A 14,432-nucleotide genomic window follows, 5' to 3' on the forward strand; every position below is an offset into this window, starting at 1 on the left:
GCAATAACAAGCTCTGTTCCCGTTCTTGGCCAGGTGAGCACGGGGCCATGGCATGGGAGGGTAGGTTTAAAGTCTCTCCCACACAGGAATGTTTGTACCTGATTTGTTCAGCCCTGCTCAGGTGGGAAGGCAGCTGTGGCATTTTGCTTTCCTCCCCTGGTCTGATTAACACTTCTCATTTTTCCTATCTGGGGATAAGTTGATATCTTGAAGGTCTCTTCCAACCTGGTCTACTATTCTATTCTATTCTATTCTATTCTATTCTATTCTATTCTATTCTATTCTATTCTATTCTATTCTATTCTATTCTATTCTATTCTATTCTATTCTATTCTATTCCACTCCACTCCACTCCACTCCACTCCACTCCACTCCACTCCACTCCACTCCACTCCACTCCACTCCACTCCACTCCATTCCATTCCATTCCATTCCATTCCATTCCATCTTGTTGAGTCACAGGGATCTGGACCCTCCTGGAACTGGTTGCTGCTAAAGCTACTTTACCCGTTACTGGTCTGTGTTGGGGAACTCGCTTCTTGCAGCAGTGTGATCTTCAAGCAGATACCACTTCTGATTGTGGAGGTGACCATGTAACCCATTAAAACTGTCCATTTAGGACCAGGCTGGATGAGGCTCTGGCCAGCCTGATGTAGTGTGGGGTGTCCCTGCCCATGGCACGGGGGTTGGAACTAGATGATCCTTGTGGTCCCTTCCAACCCTGACTGATTCTATGATTGTATGATTCTCCTGAACCCTTGAGCCCAATGTGCAAATGCTGTGGGGAGGACACTGCCCCGCAGGCACTGCTGTTGCTGATAGCTTTGCCATCTCTCCTTGAGGTACAGAGATCAGACCCCAACAGGCACAACAAGTCAATGCCTCACCTTCATCCTTGTGTTTCACAGCTTTCTGGTGAGGTAGCAAAGTCATCTCAATTTTACAAGTGACAGCAGAAGTACAGAGTCACTGCAGTCCAAATCTTCAAACAGAAGGCAAGTAGAAGATAATTTCAGTAACTAGTTCCTAGGCAGGCCTATATAGATAGGAACTTGGATCCTGGTCTTCCAGGCTGCCAAAACACTGGTCCAGCCCCAGTATGGGTTGCCAGCTTAAAAGATCACACAGCCACATGGACAGCATTCTGATGGGACAGTACAAACTTTCCCAGCTGACCTGGAGGGAAGCAGCAGCTAAGCTGCTCTTGGCAAGGAAGGACACAAAGGTTGCTGCTTGCCCAGTGGCATCCCCAGTTATACAGAACAAGAGGACACAGTCTCAAGCTGCACCAGAGGAAGTTTAGGCTCGAGGTGAGGAGAAAGTTCTTCCCAGAAAGAGTAATTGGCCATTGGAATGTGCTGCCCAGGGAGGTGGTGGAGTCACCATCCCTGGAGGTGTTCAAAAAAGGATTGAACATGGCACTTGAAGCAATGATTCTCTGATTCTATAATTGGTCTGTTGCAGGTTCCCCAGATCCTTCCCACCAGCATGACCTGCCTTTTTGTTAAAAGATTGGCTTTATCTGGTACTAGAAGACTTGATTGTTGGAGAGACTGGATATTAGAAGAAACTTCCTCCCCAAAATAGACTTCTTACCAAATATATTTGGAAGATGAATATTGTAGTGACATCTTGCATATGAGAAGAACATTCTTCCCTGAAAGAGTTGTTAAATACTGGAGTAGGTTGCCCAGGGAGGTGGTTGAATCCCCATCCCTGGAGGTGTTTCAGATGTGGTGCTGAGGGACATGGTTTAGCACCAGCCTCAGTAGAGTTAGATTGTAGCTGGATCTGGTGATCTTAAAAGGCTTTCCCAACCAGAACAGTTCTGTGCAACTTCCTTGTAAGGCTGGGAGCGGCAGGTCGGAAAACTTTGTCTGCCCTAACAAAGTTGAAACATTTACAGGCCTCATCAGGAGTAAGTAATAACCTTAATAGAGCAGTTAATTAGTTCTGCTCTTTTCAGGCAGGATCATTAGAATTTAATGAGAATTAATAATTTCATAAAGCATGGAAATCCATCGCCCCAAGCAAAATCCAGTAGCACACGTTTCACAAATAGCTGTTTTAAATGCACATGGTGACATTTTGCTCATATTGTTGGATGATCTACAGTGTTTTGTGTGCAGCAATTTTGAGGTAAAGAATGTATCTGGTTCACATTATAAAGTGTGTTACTGTTTTAAGATACGAAGTCCTTGTTTGGGAATAGGAATATAAACACAAGTACTGTTGGCGGTTTTTTCTTGCACATTTTAAAGACAGAGCTACATCAGTAGCACCTAAAAGTGCCACTGAGGAGGAGCAGAATTCCTTTGCCATGTGCTATGGTATTCTCTTGGGTCAGATCTGTCACACTACTTATCTGAGTAAAACTAGCACATTGACTGTTTGAGAGTAAGATCCTAAAATCATAGAATTGTTCTGCTTGGAAAAGCTCTTTAAGATCACTGAGTCCAACCATTCTCTGACTCTACCAAGGCTGGTGCTAAACCATGTCCCTCAGCACCACATCTCTGCCTCTTTGAAACACTTCCAGGGATGAGGGTTCCACCACCTCCCGAGGCAGCCTACTCCAGTATTTAATAACTTTGAGGGAAGAAGTTTTTTTCTGATATGCAAGATGTGATGAAAAGGCAGAAAATACTCATCTAGCAAATGTATTTGGAGCTATTTTAGCTTGACGTCATCTGACAACTGAAGTAATGGGATGAACAACAGAACATGCATTCCACATAAGAGGATTTTGTTTTCAACTAGCATTTCATCTACAGTTTATTGCCTAACCTAATGTTCATGGTATAGAAGGAAACCATTTCTCATTTCTATATTCTAGACTCATGTACATTTGCTTGACTTCTGCTGACCTTCATAAGCTTTTACTTATGTAGATGAGTGGAGGATAGGACCTAAATGCTTTAGCAAAGCCTGTGGAGACTCTAGAATAGAGAGGAAGAACCTCTTGTGGCTCAAGTGGCCACAGCTATTGTATGTATTGACAACAGCATCCTGGCCTGTATCAGGAACAGTGTGGTCTGCAGGACCAGGGAAGTGATTGTGCCTCTGTGTTCAGCATTGGTGAGGCCACAACTCTAATACTGGCTTCAGTTTTGGGCCTCTCACTACAAGAAAGACATTGAGGTGTTGGAGTGTGTCCAGAGAAGGGCAGTGAAGATAGTGAAGGGTCTGGAGAACAGGTCTGGTGAGGAGCAGTGAGGGAACTGGGGTTGTTTTGTGTGGAGGCTGAGGGGAGACCTTCTCACTCTATAACTCCCTGAAAGGAGGTTGGAACCAGGTGGGTGTTGGTCTCTTCTCCCTACTATCAGGTGACAGAATGAGAGGAAATGGCCTGAAATTGCACCAGGGGAGGTTTAGATTGGAGATTAGGAGAAATTTCTTTCCTGTAAGAGCAGTCAGGGATTGGAACAAGCTGCCGAGGGAGGTGGTGGAGTTACCATGCCTGGAGGTGTTCAAGAAATGTGTCACCATGGCACCTGGGGACATGGTTTAATGGCTATAGTGGTGTTAGGTTGACAGTTGGACTCAGTGATCCTGAAGATCTCTTCCAACCAAAACAATTCTATGCCATTATGTGCTGCAACTACTGGTGACTCTTCCCAGAGTTCTTCCCGTGGTGCTTGAATATATAGATGATATTTTCATTGTAATAAATCCAAACAGTGTAACTGTCATTTAATATTACTATATAATCATTAACTTGGTAATATATTGATATTTTAATGATAGCTATTGATCTAATAATTTCTTTTAAATTAAAATATTTGATCAGTCAAACTGGAGATATGATGGCTGGTATGAATATGGCCTGGACTTGGAGGCTAAACAAACACAGCATCAAATGGAGGCAACACACCCCCAGCGTTGATCCTGATCCCCACCCACCCCTGGTGTGTGATGCAATGTGTTTAAGTGTAACACAGTTAAACTGCCATAAAGCTGATGTGATAGGGCAAAGATTCGGACTTGCACAGTTCATAATCTTATTCATGAGAGAATTATAGCCTGGATTAAACACAAAGTGAGTGCAGGCCCAGGTCCAGCTCCCTCATCACGGGGGCTAGGCTGTGGTACCCTGCCATTAGAGCACTGCTCCTGGGGAGATCCAAATTCGCCTTGCTGTAGCAATCCTTAGCCAAAGCACAGAAAGATTGAATTATTCAGCTTTTCACGGTGGCCCAACCCAGTTCATTCTCTTTAAAAACACAGAGCAGTACAGTGAATGGTTCTCACTTGCTGGCTCTTCTGAGCTAGCAAAAAAAAAAGAAAGAAAAAGAAAAAAAGTGAGAGAAAACCCTGGCTCAGACTTCAAATACATCATCCATCTTTCAGCACAGATGTGAAAGAAAATTGCCTACCAGATTTTCTTACCAGTGGATGTTTGTATTCAAAATGTGATCGTTACAGGTTTTTTTCACAATCAGATGAAAAATGGTTAGCAATATATATATAAGCCCCCCAAACAACTATATATAGGTTGAAAACTGCAGGAGGTAACTGGAGTGAGCATTCAAATATGCAACAAATTGTGTTCTACTTCTCTCGTTTCTTTAATTAACTTACATGGTATTTAATAAACCTTTATAAATATCTGAAGGCTGGGGGTCAAGAGGGAGGGGACAGGCTCTGCTCAGTTGCACCCTGTGGTAGGACAAAGGGCAATGGATATAAACTACAGCACAGGAGGTTCCAGCTCAGCTTGAGGAGGAACTTCTTCACTGTGAGGATCACAGATCACTGGAGCAGGCTGCCCAGAGAGGTTGTGGAGTCTCCTCTGGAGACTTTCCAGCCCTGCCTGGATGTGTTCCTGTGTGACCTGTGCCGGGTTCTATGGTCCTACTCTGGCAGTGGGGTTGGAGCTAGATGATCCTTGTGGTCCCTTCCAACCCTGACTGATACTATGATACTATGATACTATGACTCAATGGTCTTTGGAGGTCCCTTCCAACCCCTAACGTCCTGTGAGCCCGGGATTAAAATACTTTTGTCTCAGCTCCTTTCTCATCTCCTGAGCATGCTGGTTTCTGTTACTAAAATGATTGTTGTGTACTGCAGCAGCACTGAGGCATTAATTACTGGCAGTCAAGAGCTACTGTTTCCATGTAACAGAGACAATCTCTTCCAGAAAGCTGGCAAAGGCAGGGATATAGGAAAGGGGACAGATGGGCACAACAGAGGAGGGAGGGCATTGCAGTGGCACCACTTACTGTATGTGCAACTGTGAATGGTGAGAGGTGACCATTGCTTGGTAATCCTCAGTGGAATTGTGGGGAAGTGGGGAGATGAACAAGCACGTGGCATGGCAGCATTTAAAAACCCCTGGGGCCTGATGCTAGCTGTGCAACTTGCAAGCAGTGCTGGAAGCAAGAGACCTGCCCAGTTCTCTCCCTGCTTTCACTTCTCCACTGGAGTATGCGCTGGAGGTGGCCCAGGCTCAGACATGTTGGCCATTTTCTGTTCACATTCTGCAGGAACTTTCCCTTGGGACTTGCTAAGCAAGTGGGAAAGTAAGAGAAGGAGGAGAGATCAAGTCTGGCACCTCAGTTACATAATTTCTCCCTCCTTTGGAGGGGTTGGTGCCATGAAATGACCACTCACTGCCCATGGGAGGACAAGCAGTGGAAAACTCGGTGCCCACTGCTGCTTGTCCTGTTTTGGTAGGTAGCAGGTAGCCCTGTGCTGATGGCCCTGCTGAGGATACTGCTGGGATTTTCCTTTTGAGATCTGCCTTATGCTGGTCTCCATCTTCACAGGGGTCAGGGCCATGAGGAACAGTTGGTTTCCACTCACATAATGAGTCTTTCCTCACAAGAACACTCAAGGAAAGCGAATGGAGGTAAGAGCTTTTCTTTGTGGTCTGACCCAGACCTTTTATGTTATTTTAATGTTGGTTTAGCTTTTAATTAGCAATTGTATGGCTGATCACATATCAAATGATCTGAATCCCAGCTACTTAATCCCATAAGATTACTATCTTTTGGCTGTATTTTCTTAAACATCAATGCCAGATTTTCTTCTCAGCATTAGCAAATCTTTTTAGTCAATTAACAGCAAAATAAAAAGCTTTGGATTTGGTGAGAGCTGCCGTGGTTATATATACTTTGCAGTTTATTATTGGATGCTTAAAGTGTTTGGATGTTTGTATTGCACCTACAAATTTCATCCAAAGAGCATTAAACCTGCAAAGTGTAGCATTCTGAAATGAGGAAATGGTGGAAGTATGTTTTCCTCTGCAGCTTTAACGCTCTTTGGGGAAATCAGGACTCTTGTGTTAGCTGTCTGGATGCTGTATGCAGTGCGAGGAGAGGCAGGCACACCTCCAAATGGGATATAAGCAAACCCATGTGAGGGGCTGGGAGCTACATATTCTCACAAATTGAGAGCAGGAGGGACAGCTCCAATTGAAATTCGAGCTGTCTCCACCAGTGAAGCACCTGACTGCGGTCAACAGGAGCTTCCTTGTGTGTGTGTGGGACCTGCAGCCTACACAAGCTGCCATGCTCATCTATCCTATGCCAACCTCGTGAAGTTCAATAAGGCCAAGTGCAAGGTCCTGCACCTGGATCAGGGCAATCCCAAGCACAAATCTGGGCTGGGCAGAAAATGGCTTGAGAACAGTCTTAAGGAGAAGGATGTGGGAGTGTTGGTTTATGAAAAATTCAACATGAGCCAGCAACAGTTGCTGGCAGCTCAGCAGGCAGCTGTGTGCTGGGCTGCATCAAAGCAGTGAGAACATCAGGGCAAGGGAGGTAATTCTGCTCCTTTGCTCTGTTCTAGTGAGACCACACCTGGAGCACTGTGTCCAGTTCTGGGGCTCGCAGCATAAGGACATGGAGCTGCTGGAGTGGGTCCAGAGGAGGCCACCAAGATGATCAGAGGGCTGGAGAACCTCTCCTATGGGGACAGGCTGAGAGAGTTGGGGCTGTTCAGCCTGGGGAAAAGAAGGCTCTGGGGGGACCATACAGCAGCCTTCTAGTACCTGAAGGAGAGCTGGGAAGAGACTTTTTAGAAGGGTTTCTAGTGCTAGGACAAGGGGCAGCAGCTATAAGCTGGAAGAGGGGAGATTTAGAATGGGGATTAGGAAGAAATTCTTTCCAGTGAGGGTGGGGAGACACTAGAACAGGTTGCCCAGGGAGGCATCTCCCTGGAGGTGTTCAAGGCCAGGTTGCATGAGGCCTTGAGCAACCTGGGCTAGTAGAGGGGTGTCCCTGCCCATGGCAGGGGAGTTGCCCTTTCAGGGCAGAGGGACTTGAGGAGATTCTTGGAGGGAAAGGCATATTAATGGGGAAACCCTACAGTTCTGTACCATAGCAAAATTTCTCTTTGCTTCAGGGAGAGTGTAACATCCTGACTGCTGCAAGGCTGCTTCTGCATTGGACATATGATTGTAACTGGGTAAATGCAGGGATTGCTAAAGGAGTAGCTGCAGGACTTGAGGGCTTCCTGTATCAGGCATCACCTCCACTGCTAGATATGGAGAAGTACTCTTGGCATTTTCTGTGGCTCTGTGGATCTTAGTTTGTTTGCTGAACTGCAGCACACCTTCAAAATGAAGGAGTTAAATGGTCCAAAACAGATTTGCCTTGTAGATGGGAGCTAAGAGCATTTGAACTCCCCTCAGTCTATGGAGAAGTAGCCAAAATCCTGCGTTAGGCCTCAATAAGGAAACAATTTTATAGAAGGGATTACTGCTGCTAACTGCAGGGGCATCATAAAACCAGTGATCCCAGCTCCACCTCTGGAAAGAGAGGCTGGAGGTAGAGAGTTTCAGGCTGTGCATCCCAAATAGATACAGGTACCCACTGCATCCCCAAGGGAAGTGAGCAGCCACCACAAGCAGTGAGACTGGAGAGCTTGCTCGTGGCTGCAGTGGTCTCTAGCAGGGAGCTAAGGACTGTTTGCTTTTCAGTGAGCTGAAATTCTTTCTCATGTCTCAAGAGAAGCTCAGAGGGCAGGCACAAAGCATACAAACCCAGCCCTGGTTTGACCCTCACTGCTCTCTTTTTGCTCAGGAGGATCTTCAGATTTTTCTATCCCAAAACCTGTGCATGATCTCATTCTAGATCCAAGTTTGAACTCTGGGGGAGCTGCTGTTTATGTCAGCACAAGGAAAACAGCGAGCAGAAGTTGCTGCTGCTCCACCCCACACAGTTACGCTGGGAGCTTTTTTCCTTGCAATGACCTTCTCAAAGACCTTTGCCTGGTGTCCTGGCTGGAAACTGTTGGACCTGTCTGGGGTTTGTGGGACTGTGAGCTACTTAAATAACAGCTGATTTGGACACCACTTTAAAAATGCAGTTCCCATGAGCACATAAATCCCATTTAGCAGTGTTTTGGGCAAGCTGCTACTTTATGTGATGGTATGTGATGCAGACCTAAAATCCATACTTCAATGTGCTTTTGCCTCAGCTTCTGGCTGAGTTCTTCAGCTGGGGTGGATTTGTGTAGTTCCTTTGACTTCAGAGGAGATGAGATGATTTACACCAGCTACAGAGAGGGTCCCTCTTCCTAGTGCCATTTCCTTGAGTCCTTTTTATGTGATATTTTTCTGTCATTTCATTTTTCATTCTTTTGCAGAGAATCTTAAATGCCTCCCTGTAAACATTAAGAATCCACTCGTGTCTTTGGCATCAAATGTAACAATAGAACTTGTTTTTACATCTCTCCATGGTACAATATAGAGGCATTGCCAAAAGCTATCCACTATCATTACAAACATGGGAATAGAAGACATCTATAAACATAGAAGTGTAACCCCTTTCTCCTATAAGAGTTTATAATAGCAACAGTGAACTTGACCCAGTGCATTTCCTGTAGGGATAAGGTGACCTGCAGGGGTTAATGGCCCGTGGCTTTGCCTTGGGCTATCATCTCACCCAGCCAGTGATTAATCCTGGAGAAATGCCCTTTGCTCCCATCATTATCCCTTAAATGGAGCCTTTAGAATTCAAAATGATTTTGGAATGGAATTTACCACTGCCCTGCACTCCATTCATTGCAAGGAACTTTACTGTAACTGCATGTCACACTTGCATAAATAACCTTCAGAGGGAAGGAAGAGAAAAAGAAAGATGAAAGGACCGGCCCAGAGAAAGGGAATAAAACTTGAGTGCAAGCTGCCACTGCCAGTAATACTCCCAAAGCAGTGTGAGGTGATACTAGGATGCTCCAGCAAGTGGAGGTAACCAGAAGGTCCTAAAATATTTGCTGTCTGGAGGAATTTTCCTGTGCAAGCCTTAGCTGTAGGGCATTTTCAGGCAGCAATGTGTGATGGCTTTGTTTGTTTTGTTTAGCTGGTTCCCAGGGATATTCTTGAGAAACTAAATTCTCTTCATAAGCTTAGGACAGCAAGAGCCCTGTGCTGGAAATTTAGGGTCTGAAGAGTTGCCTGAGGAACTGCATTATGTTCCTGGGACAGAAAAGCCTGCAAGTGTGGAAGCAGCATTCTTCATCAAGCCCAGAAAGCTTCAGCTCCTCTGTTGCACTCCTCTGCAGCTCCATCAACCCAAGTTATATCTGCTGGCACAGCAGCTCAGGCACCTGCAGAGCATATTGCTTGTGTTTATTTCCAAGAGGGCAGTAAAATAGAGTCATAGAGTCATATCATCGTGGGTTGGGCTGGAAAAGACCTTAAAGTTCACCAAGTTCCAACATGGGCAGGGACATCTTCAGGCTGAAGACACCCAGCTCCCTCAGCCTGTCCTTGTAGCAGAGGTGCTCCAACCCCCTGATTGTTTTCATGTCCCCCCTCTGGACCTGCTCTATCAGATCCATGTCCTTCCTGTATTGAGGGCTCCAGGCCTGGATGCAGTGGCAGAATCACTTCTCTCCATCTGCATATAATGTTGTAGCCTGCTGATTAAGTCAGCATAAATTGCAGGTAAATATTTAACATTAATAACTTAAAATAACAGGGAAAAGGAAAAAAAAAATACAAGTGAGGATTGGACTTTTTTTCATGATACTTGAAAAGAACATTAACTCTCTTTGTGGTATTTGGGGGTTTTAATAAGGCTTTATCTCCTCACTTGTTTTTCATCAAGATTGTAAACATTATGAAATGGTGTTGTTTAATGATCAGTGTTTTATAATGAGTGACCTCCTTAGTGGATGAGGGGAAAAGGCTGTCTGTCTGGGCTCTAGTAAAGCCTTTGACACTGTCTAACATGGCATCCTCCTGAAGAAACTGGATGCTCATGGCTTGGATGAGTGGATGCTTTGCTGGATTGAAAACTGGCTGGATGGCCAGGGCCAAAGAGTGTTGGGGAATGGAGTTAAATCCACTTGGTGGCTGGTCACCAGTGGTGTTCCCCAGGGCTCAGTGTTGGGGCCAGTTCTCTTTAACATCTTTATCAGTGCTCTGGATGAGGGGATCAAGTGTCAATTTGCAGACAACACCAAGTTGGGAGGGAATGCTGATCTGCTTGAGGGTCAGAAGGCTCTGCAGAAGAACCTGGACAGGCTGAATCAATGGGCCAGTGCTGTGATGTTCGACAAGGCCAAGGGCCAGGTCCTGCACTTGGGTCACAATAACCTCATGAATGCTCCAAGCTTGGGGCAGAATGACTGAAAACTGCCCAGCAGATAAAGACTTGGGAGTATTGATCAGTAGCTGGCTGATCATCATCCAGTGTGTACTCAGGTGGCCAAGATGACCACCAGCATTCTGGCTTGGATCAGGAGTAGTGTGACCAGCAGGACCAAGGTAGTGATTGTCCTCATGTACTGGTGTGGCCACACCTCTAATATTGTGTCCAGTTTTGGGGCCCTCACTCCAAGAAGGACATTGAGGTGCTGGTGCATGAGCAGAGAAAGGCAAGGAAGCTGATGAAGGGTCTGCAGAACAGGTCTGGTGAGGAGCAGCTGAGGGACCTGGGTTTGTTTATGTGGAGTAAAAGAGGCTAAAACTCCCTAAAAGGAAGTTGGAGCCAGGTGGTGTTGGCCTCTTCTCCCTAGTAACAAGCAGCAAGATGAAAGCAAGTGGCTTCAAGTTGCACCAAGGGCAGTTTAGGTTGGAATGAGGTACAATATCATACCCAAAAGGCATGTCAATGCCTGGATTGGGCTGCCCAGGGAGTCCCCACTCTCAGAGGGATTGAAAAGCTGTGTAGATGGGTTGGACATGATGATCTTGAAGGTCTCTTCCACTCTTCCAACCTATTCTATTCTATTCTATTACTATCCTATCCTATCCTATCCTATCCTATCCTATCCTATCCTACCCTATCCTATCCTATCCTATCCTATCCTATATGTGGTGCTGAGGGACATGGTTTAGTGGTGACGTGGCAGTGCTAACACTTGGACTTGATGATCTTTTCCAACCTAGAGTTTTTTTCCCCCAACCTAAGATTTTTTTCCAACCTAAATGGATCTGTGATTCTAAAACAGAACTCCAATATCCCTCAGATTTTTGGGAGAAGTCTTTGCCTCTTTGTTAGGAGAAAGCATGCAGGAGATCCCTGGTCCATTCTTGAGCAAAAGCAGGTGTAGATGCTCACATATTTACATAAAGATGAGTGTATGAAAACAGGAACAAATGTTTGGTTTTTCTTTGAGGGAATCATTTCAGTTCTGGAAATCAGAAGGGAAAAAAACCAACCACCTTACAGTTCAATTTGTAAGTGTTGCAGCTGTTAGAGAAAAAAAAAGGAACTGTGTCTGAAAATGGGAGTTCTGATTCTGTTTCACTGGGGAAGGAGAAACACTAATAAATTGTCTCATGTTCACAAGCACCTGTACAAATTGTTGCCACATGTGTGAAGCCTCCAGGTGCACAGGGCCAGTCCTGTGGCTGGAACATCCGTCCTCCATCCTCTTTTCCTGGAGGAAGGAAGCATCTTGTCCCCACCTTGGGACTGGGAGAGGCAGCCTGGGAAGGGACCAGTGTTACCACCATCACCATCATCCAGGATTATCAGCGTTGGGTTTGTGCCATGTTGTTCCCATAAAGACAATGAAATTCCTGCTTGGTTTCATGTCTTTTTCTCTTTTTTTTCTTTTCTTTTTTTTTTTTCCCTGCCATACCAGCAGCTATGAGAAAACATTTAAACCATGCATGTGCCTGGAAAGAATTCTTTACCAATTCTGTCCAAGTCTCCCAACTGTTTTCATTTTACCAGCAGCTTTGGAGCAGAGTTTCATTGCTTGTGTGTAGGGAATCAGGCACCATGGAACCTGAAAGAGACCTCCACATTTTATTAGGGTATAAATAATGGTAACAATTTGATGGGGCTCCTTGAATAACACAAGAGCAGAGTGGGGTTTGGTTTACAGCAAGGGACCTTGCTTTGTTTGGAGGGCTAGTGTTGCAGTTTCCTGTCCCACAGATTAACTCCAGCCAGTAAGGTGATGAAAACCCACCTAAACCACTGGCTGTGTCTAACCCCCCCCCCCAATTTAATCCTTATATAGGGTGTCATGTACTTCTCAAGGTGCAGCTTGGAAGAACTTAAAAGAGTGCTGATTGACAGCCACCTAAACATGAGCCAGCAGTGTGCCCAGGTGGCCAAGAAGGCCTGTATCAGGAATAGTGTGGCCAGCAGGAGCAGGGAGGTCATTGTGCCCCTGTACACTGCACTGGTTAGGCCACACCTTGAGTCCTGTGTCCAGTTCCGGGCCCCTCAGTTTAAGAAGGACATAGAGACACCTGAACATGTCCAGAGAAGGGCAATGAGGCTGGGGAGAGGCCTTGAGCACAGCCCTGTGAGGAGAGGCTGAGGGAGCTGGGGTTGCTTAGCCTGGAGAAGAGGAGGCTCAGGGGAGACCTCATTGCTCTCCACAACTACCTGAAAGCTGGTTGTAGCCAGGAGGGAGTTGGTCTCTTCTCCCAGGCAACCAGCACCAGAACAAGAGGACACAGTCTCAAGCTGTGCCAGGGGAAGTTTAGGCTGGAGGTGAGGAGAAAGTTCTTCACTGAGAGAGTTATTAGCCATTGGAATGTGCTGCCCAGGGAGGTGGTGGAGTCACCGTCCTTGGAGGGGTTCAAGAGGGGATTGGATGTGGCACTTGGTGCCATGGTCTGGTCATGAGGTCTGTGGTGACAGGCTGGACTTGCTGATCTTTGAGGTCTCTTCCAACCTTGGTGATACTGTGACACTGTGAAAATGTGTTCTTGTTAAGGTGCAGTCGAAGCTGGTGTTTGATAATCCAGGGGCAGGCACACAGAGCTAGTCCCAGGCACATTAACCTCTAAAGGGAGCAAAGCCAGTGTTTGGTTCCATAGCTCCCCTCTGCTGAGACATGGAAGGGTTCAGGAATTGTTTAAAATGCTGTTTCTTTTATAAAATAATTTTATTAGAACAAGGGGTGGGGTGAGGGGGGAAGACAAAACTTCTTAAAACTTGGAAACAGAGTTTTGTAATGTGATTAATTTGGGGTTTTATTTAGCAAGGCATTGTTTCTGGCCAGATCCATCGGCTGGAACTTCAGATAGTCTGGCATGTGGACTTCAAGCTCTTACTCTGTCTCCTATTCTCTCTGCCCACAAAGAATTCAAACACAAAATATTACTCAAGGGATTATAGAAAGGAAAACTTAGTTGCTCTGGACAATATTTTCCCCCTTCACTTCCAACACTGTAGCTGGTCATCACAGAATCATTTTGGTTGGGAGAGACCTTTAAAATCATCAAGTGCAAGTGTTAACCCAGCACTACCAGATCACCATACTTTCAAACCAAAAGAGAACTTGGAAGTCCTTTCCTTATGAAGTTGGATAAGAAAAGCCTTTTCTGGACTATAAACCTGTGGTACTTTCTGGCGTTTTCTGGCCCATAAACCTGTGGTACTTTCCAGGTAGCTTTGTTGGTGCGTCTTAATATACAGCAGTGAACTGGTAACTGATTGCATTTAGCTGATGTTGTATCTAAGCAGTTCTTGCCTTGGTGGATTTCTGCTGGTATTTTGTTGGTATTTAAATAATCAGAGAAAGTTCTTCAATGCACCTGCACTGAAGGTTGTACAGATTCAACTCAGAGGGCAGAATCAAAAGGAAAAAAAAGTACTCATCAAGACCTCTCCTTTTCTTAAGGGGAGGCTTTAGGAGATGCCTTTGCTAGCATAACAAATCTGGCTGTCTTCAGAATCACCTGCTGGACACATTTTCCAGTGGCAAGTAATGTCTCTGTGTCCATTCCATCGTAGGGGAGAGGTCCTTAGGTGCAAAGGAAAAGGACAGAACATGGAGTGAATCTATGCACTGGAGATCCCCTTCCCTGCATCCACATAGCCAGTGACCCTCTGTGTTCCCCAGAGAACTTCTTCAACAGGAGAAGAGCAAATGGCCTTCTGGAGTAATTCTTGTTTGCAGAGATTTGAGTGCAGCTGTCAAGTAAGGGCAGCAGAGCCAGTATTGTTCCACAGAGAGTTGTGGCATCGTGGCCACGATGCAGCCATTTATCATCAGCCTCTGTC

This window comes from Melanerpes formicivorus, unplaced genomic scaffold (genome assembly GCF_026170545.1).
Source record: "Melanerpes formicivorus ecotype bairdi unplaced genomic scaffold, bMelFor1.0.p_v2 SCAF_13, whole genome shotgun sequence".
NCBI classification, from domain to species: domain Eukaryota; kingdom Metazoa; phylum Chordata; class Aves; order Piciformes; family Picidae; genus Melanerpes; species Melanerpes formicivorus.